The sequence below is a fragment of the Homarus americanus genome, unplaced genomic scaffold (genome assembly GCF_018991925.1).
Source record: "Homarus americanus isolate GMGI-L3 unplaced genomic scaffold, GMGI_Hamer_2.0 scaffold52711, whole genome shotgun sequence".
Taxonomy (NCBI): Eukaryota; Metazoa; Arthropoda; class Malacostraca; order Decapoda; family Nephropidae; genus Homarus; species Homarus americanus.
In genome coordinates, this window is record NW_024737034.1 from 91,137 (window position 1) to 97,369 (window position 6,233).

General features: G+C 39.9%; 1 non-coding gene across 1 annotated transcript; it reads left to right on the plus strand.

Moving 5' to 3' along the window:
• Positions 1-2,556: 2,556 nt before the first annotated feature.
• On the plus strand, positions 2,557-2,628 carry Trnam-cau. Its single transcript has one exon. It is a non-coding gene; the product is annotated as a tRNA-Met (tRNA).
• The last annotated feature ends 3,605 nt before the right edge of the window (positions 2,629-6,233 follow it).

Genomic DNA, 6,233 nt, shown 5'->3' on the forward strand with positions numbered 1-6,233 from the left:
TCTAAAACACTCTATCACTCTAAAGTTAACCGAGACAGCGACACAAACAGCCCTTATATAACCGCTCTCAAGCCTCGGGCGTGTACGTGTGTGTATGTGTGTGTGTGTGTGTGTGTGTGTACGTGTGTGTGTGTGATCATGACACGGTGAGCAGCATTCAGCTTACAAGACTTTCCTCTACTACGTCATCAACCAAGATGACCGTTAATGCTTCACCTGCTGCTGCCACACTTACATGACCACACCTGTCACTCACCTAACCTATACCATAACACCTGTCACCTACATACATACATACATACATACATACATACATACATACATACATACATACATACCCATAACAAACGAAAAAACAAAAAACAAAAACAACTAAGCTTTACGTAGCATAAACAATCTACACTCAAAACAACTACAACAGCGTCCATCACTTAAAAGTACAAAACACGACAACAACTTGTATAGAAAATATCGCTTTATTCTGAAATACTGTATTGTTTGTAACAGTCAGCGTCTATATTCAGAACTGATAGACGAGGGAGATGTATAGAAAAATTCGCCATTATGAAGTACTCGGTACATACTTCACCCAGATTTGTTGTTGAAAAAAGTACAGGTATTTTACTATGGATATCGTACTGATATTATTTTTTTGAGGTATTGTGGTTCATATTTTGGCCACTAGGTCTGAAAGATACTACAATATATGAAAAAAAAAATGTACAGGACTAGTGATTGAAATACATTACCTGCACGAACATCCTCTCCAGAATGAAGTGAAAAATGTAAAAAAAAAAAAATAATAATAATCTCATAAGAACCAAATCGATAATTATATTACGTCGCTGAGAAATGAGAGAGAGAGAGAGAGAGAGAGAGAGAGAGAGAGAGAGAGAGAGAGAGAGAGATATTGAACAAAACCCATGAGGTATACCTAGGGAACGAAAGAAGAGGAGAGACATACACAATTAACAATAATAGAGAAACTTACACTCCAAAAGCCTCAGGTCATAACTCAGGAATAAATGTACAGTCCACAACCTCGTAGCATAAATTTGTGAGTGAAATATTGAAGAAAAAAATATTGAGCCTTTGTGAAATATTACCTATTCTAATGCAACGCTAGAATATTGATCATCTGTCATATAAGCTTAAGTTCGATACAACGGGTAGAAATATTGACCACTCAGGCTCTCAAAGGTCAATACCAAGCGTCCAACAGCGGTAGTCTGTGACCTTTAACGTAAGACCCTTAATTCTTAACTAAGTCGCATTTGCCTGTCAACACAAATTATGCAACATTTTTGTTAAACGACCAGGAAAACACGAAGGTGAGAGTTGGGTCATGAAGAGAGGTGACCTATGACCTTTTATATCTGATCCTGATACAACTCTAAATTCTGTTTGTTATCTGTTTTTCCCCCCGAGACATTATTCAGTCCTAAAAAACAATCACTGATAAGATCCTGAAGAATGACATCACAGGTCAAACACAGGTTGACCTTCTATGTCATCCGATACTGGTTAAACCGGAAGCTTGAAATGTATTATACTGGGACAATAGTTATTTACTAACCTATAAGAGGTTAATATCCTTTTTAATAATTAACAAAAAGAAAAAAATCCCGAAATCTACTGAGGCATGACATAGTGGCTTAGAATATTAAACATATCTACTGAGGCAACTGTCCGGATGTGATCAGTGGGTAAACAGATCATAACCCTCAGTAATCCTCTCAACACACACACACTGCCTCCCTTGTATTCTTGTTACCTTTGACCTTTTAAATAGTTCTCGGAAACACTCATACACTCATACACGGGTCAAAGGTTCTGTCGATAATACAAGTTACTACAGCCACGTCATAGGTAAAAGTCCTTCTCTCTCTTCCACTGTCCATACTCTTAAGTCCTCCTTCACATCTCTTCCCCAAACTGCCACTATTACTTCTCTCTTGACCACTTCACTTCTTAATATTACAATAAGTGGTGTACGATGAACTCAAAGAGGAAACCGTCTTCATTGTTCAATATAAGGAACATGTTTTGACTGATACTGAACTTATGTAGTAATTCCCGTTTACCCGGAGATCAGTACATAACCTTAGTGTCCAGGTTATCTAATGCACCCTGACACCCCTTACTGCCCCCCTCCCCACACACACACACACATATATCCAAACAACTGTTATATAAATACGTAACAAATCTGCGACTTTCCCTTCATTTTCCTTTAGAATCTTTTAACCATTCGTTCATCTTCACATACTCAACGGTCGGGACCACACCATTCATTGTATCTATAATGTAAATATTTATTTTCTTTCCGCTGACGGAGACTGACAGTATATCATGCGTCTACCAATCATTACCACCGCCTTCTGTGTCCTGCCCCACCGAAAAAAGCTCTACTCTCAGTAGTATAGTGGACACCTGCATCTAGTGTGTCAGGGAAAATTGTGAAGTGAATTTTAGTATGGCACACAAGTGGCACCGGCACGGAGGATGCGGACAATGCCACCGATTCACCTCAATTATCTCTATCTTGGCATATGTAGCAGAGTGGCGCAGTGGAAGCGTGCTGGGCCCATAACCCAGAGGTCCGTGGATCGAAACCACGCTCTGCTAGCCAAGAGTTTTGAGGCCCGTCGGTGATACAGCGGTAACGGGCGTATCTCCCACTGCTATCTGATAGGTTCGAGTCCTGCTTGGCTCGTACACACCCGAGAAGGGTGTGACCCTACCAAACATCGCAGGTTTACACCGGGTGTACTCCTGTTTCCTCCTGTAGTAAGACATAAGAATGGAGGAAACTGCAGCGAGCCTATTGGTCCATACTGGGCAGTCCCATTTACACCCAACCCTTAACACTGGACTATTAATAAAGTTCATAAGAGAGTAACAAAAAACGGACCAAACATCCGAACAGCTAGTAAGGTGATGAGTGGCGAAATGATAAAAAAAAATAGATAAAAACACTCAATCTCTCTCTCTCCAATATATATATATATATATATATATATATATATATATATATATATATATATATATATATATATATATATATATATATATATGTGTGTGTGTGTGTGTGTGTGTGTGTGTGTGTGTGAGATCAAGAACAAATACTTAGTGAAACAACAAACCACCAAACACAACTACACTGTGCCATAATATCCTGACAACGGGGGTTAATTATTATGACACGTTGTAAACTCTACTCTAATCATTTTGCGCTACCGATCACAGGATGAGTGTGGGGTGCACAATAAAGTAGCCGCTGTAAGCGGCAAAATAAAAAATAAATCACCGTCAACATGTCGGGACCTCCCAACCAAACAACACAATAAGTCTCTCGCCAATAAATTCAACGAATGATTTTATGGTACACAGTCAGTGGGTGAGCGATAAACAGAGCTGTCAGCTCACCACAACACCCTTTGAAAAATGAACAGCTCCACTGGGGATACATCGGGAGGGCAACGAAACAGGTGTCAGGACCCTCACCTCTGTAAGACCACGTCACTGAGAGCCAACACCACCTGACATACTGCTCTCCTCCAGCCCGTTCTTTACATAGGAACTGATGTATCGCCTGAGTGCAAAATATGGATACTCTCAATATATCACCTACCTGGCCATCAGCGTGTTAATATGACAAGGGTGTGATGGTGGGTAGTGACTCTGGTTAACAATAGACGAGAAAGAACACGATACATGGTACTACTAATACTGCCACAGTTATAGGTGCGAATAAAATAATGGTGATATATAATACAATATATATAATTTATAAGGACTACACCGCTCACCACGCTCAGAGTCCGAAAATGGCCCAGTAGAGTGACAGTGGAATCTTGACGTTAATCTTGAAACCCCAAGAACTCAATTAGGTTTTCCAGGGCAAACGACCCATGTGCAAAAAATAAGATTTTTTTCAAAACCAATTACACACATATGACATTAAAGATTGCATGTAGAAGTATGAAAAAAGAGTCCGCACGCAACATACACGCCACCACACGCCCCCAACACAACACCACATGCCCCCTACACGCCTCCCCATGCTCACACGCCATCCCACGCCTTCTATACGCCTCCCCACACACGCGAAGATTTAAAACTTGTGTTCCATCATATTACTGTATGTCACAGTTCTAGTGATGAATCTGTCGGATTGCGGTTCTTAATTTTCTATTTACAAGACAAATTTAATTAACGACCCCTTAAAAACCCGGATCTAAGATTTCTCAATCGTGGATAAAGATGGCTCAGCCTCACTACAGAATGCATTCGGGAGAGATGTTGCGCTACATGCATCATCATCGCTTCCCTCCAAGGCAATGTATAGGAAAGTTCCATATGACTCTCTATTCATTGACAGACATATGGCCCTACACCACCTACAGTGCCAGGCATGCACAGTTATAAGCTCCTCCGCCGACGGGGAAGTAAATACAAACTTTGGAAAGATACCAACCAACGTAATTTTAGACTTAAAAAAGACGGACGAACATGCACCAAGAATCCTTCCCTTAAAGAAAAATAGACAAAAAAAATCCGAGTTCTCATTAACTTGGAATGCATTTAGTGGGTTTATGTATGACCTGAACACGTTGCCTCTCCTCTCCTAACAAGAAGGTAAAATCTCGTAGTTGAGAGGAGAGCCATGACGTGTGGGTACTGACGCATCCTCAGTGCAGCGACCAGCAGCTGAGCCGAAACATGACGCTGCTAACTACACCAGAAGTCATCATGAAAGTCAATCTTATTCTCATTCTTGAGGCTTGAGTTTGAACCATAAAAATTTGTTTCTTTCTTTACCAGTACGTAGATGGCGCGCGTGGCTGTACTATTATTACAGAATAATATTAAGAGAAAGAGAGGTTTAATATTCCTCAACGTGTGACTGTTATTATTCAGTAAATTATTTGTCATTCATCACACAGTATCTCGTATATTTTGCCTGACCATAAGATTTGTAGATTTACAAACAAACTACTGTACTGTATGTCGGACACGTGGAGTCTGTCCTCGAGCGGCTACGGGAAGTGATAGCCCATACCGGTGGCTGGACAACATATTAATTCCACGGAATATAAAATTAAAATTATACTTTATCCATTTTTATTTCTCTAACCACACTTGTCTTATTCTTGATCCACATCCTGCCACATCCCAGATACAAATTTTATGGTGAGGTAATATATGAGATAATTATCCTGTGTTTGTGTTACAGGTAAAGACTGGATTACAGTTCGGTTACGTTCCAAAATATAATCAGGTTACTGGTCTACAATGCAACGAACCTTAATTTAGCGGCTAATCATATTTGCATATTTTACCAAAGACGAAGTATTGAATTTCACATTTTAACACTTCCACGAGTCTTGCTGGCACAAGCTGAACCAAACAATATATTTCTCCAATTACGAGATATTTACCAACATGATCTATAGCTTAAGAGTTATACGTAGTCCTCCATTCTATCTCTATGTTAATAAACGTCTACTTTTAGAGGTTGACTGATACATAAAAGTGAAGGGGTATGAGAATTTTTTGTTGTTTCTTTTTACCAAAGCGTTTTTACACCTCGATCAGATATGTTCAGGTGTGGTAAGTCAGTGGACAGTCGCTTGTTTCGGTGACGGCGATTCCTTCTTTATTTAGTGTCAATGAGTATAAAAACATTGATCAACCTAAGTGTTTGTAATCTATCAGCGGCAACTGGTGAAACACACCAGTCTTACGATACATCCTAATATTGGATAATTAATGGAGACATCATTACAAGAACCCACCCCAAAACACACACACACACACACACACACACACACACACACACACACACGTACACACACACACGTACACACACACACGTACACACACACACGCACACACATCTGCAACACCTGCAACAACCCCTCAGGACACGCAGCAAATCCACGCGATAATGTTGTTAACAATATAATGTTAGAAAAAGATACACCGACTTTTCCGAAACTTAATCACAGATTATGAAGAAGTTTAAATTAGGTTCCCAAAGAGAAAGTAGCAACAATTTAAATTTGCAAATCTTAACGACTTGGAGCATACCTGACCTTACCTAGTCTTACCTTGCCTTGCCTTGCCTTGCCTTGCCTTGCCTTGCCTTGCCTAAACTAATCTAAACTAACTTAACCTTATCGAACCTAACCTAATCTTATCTAAGATTGCGTAACCTAATCTAACCT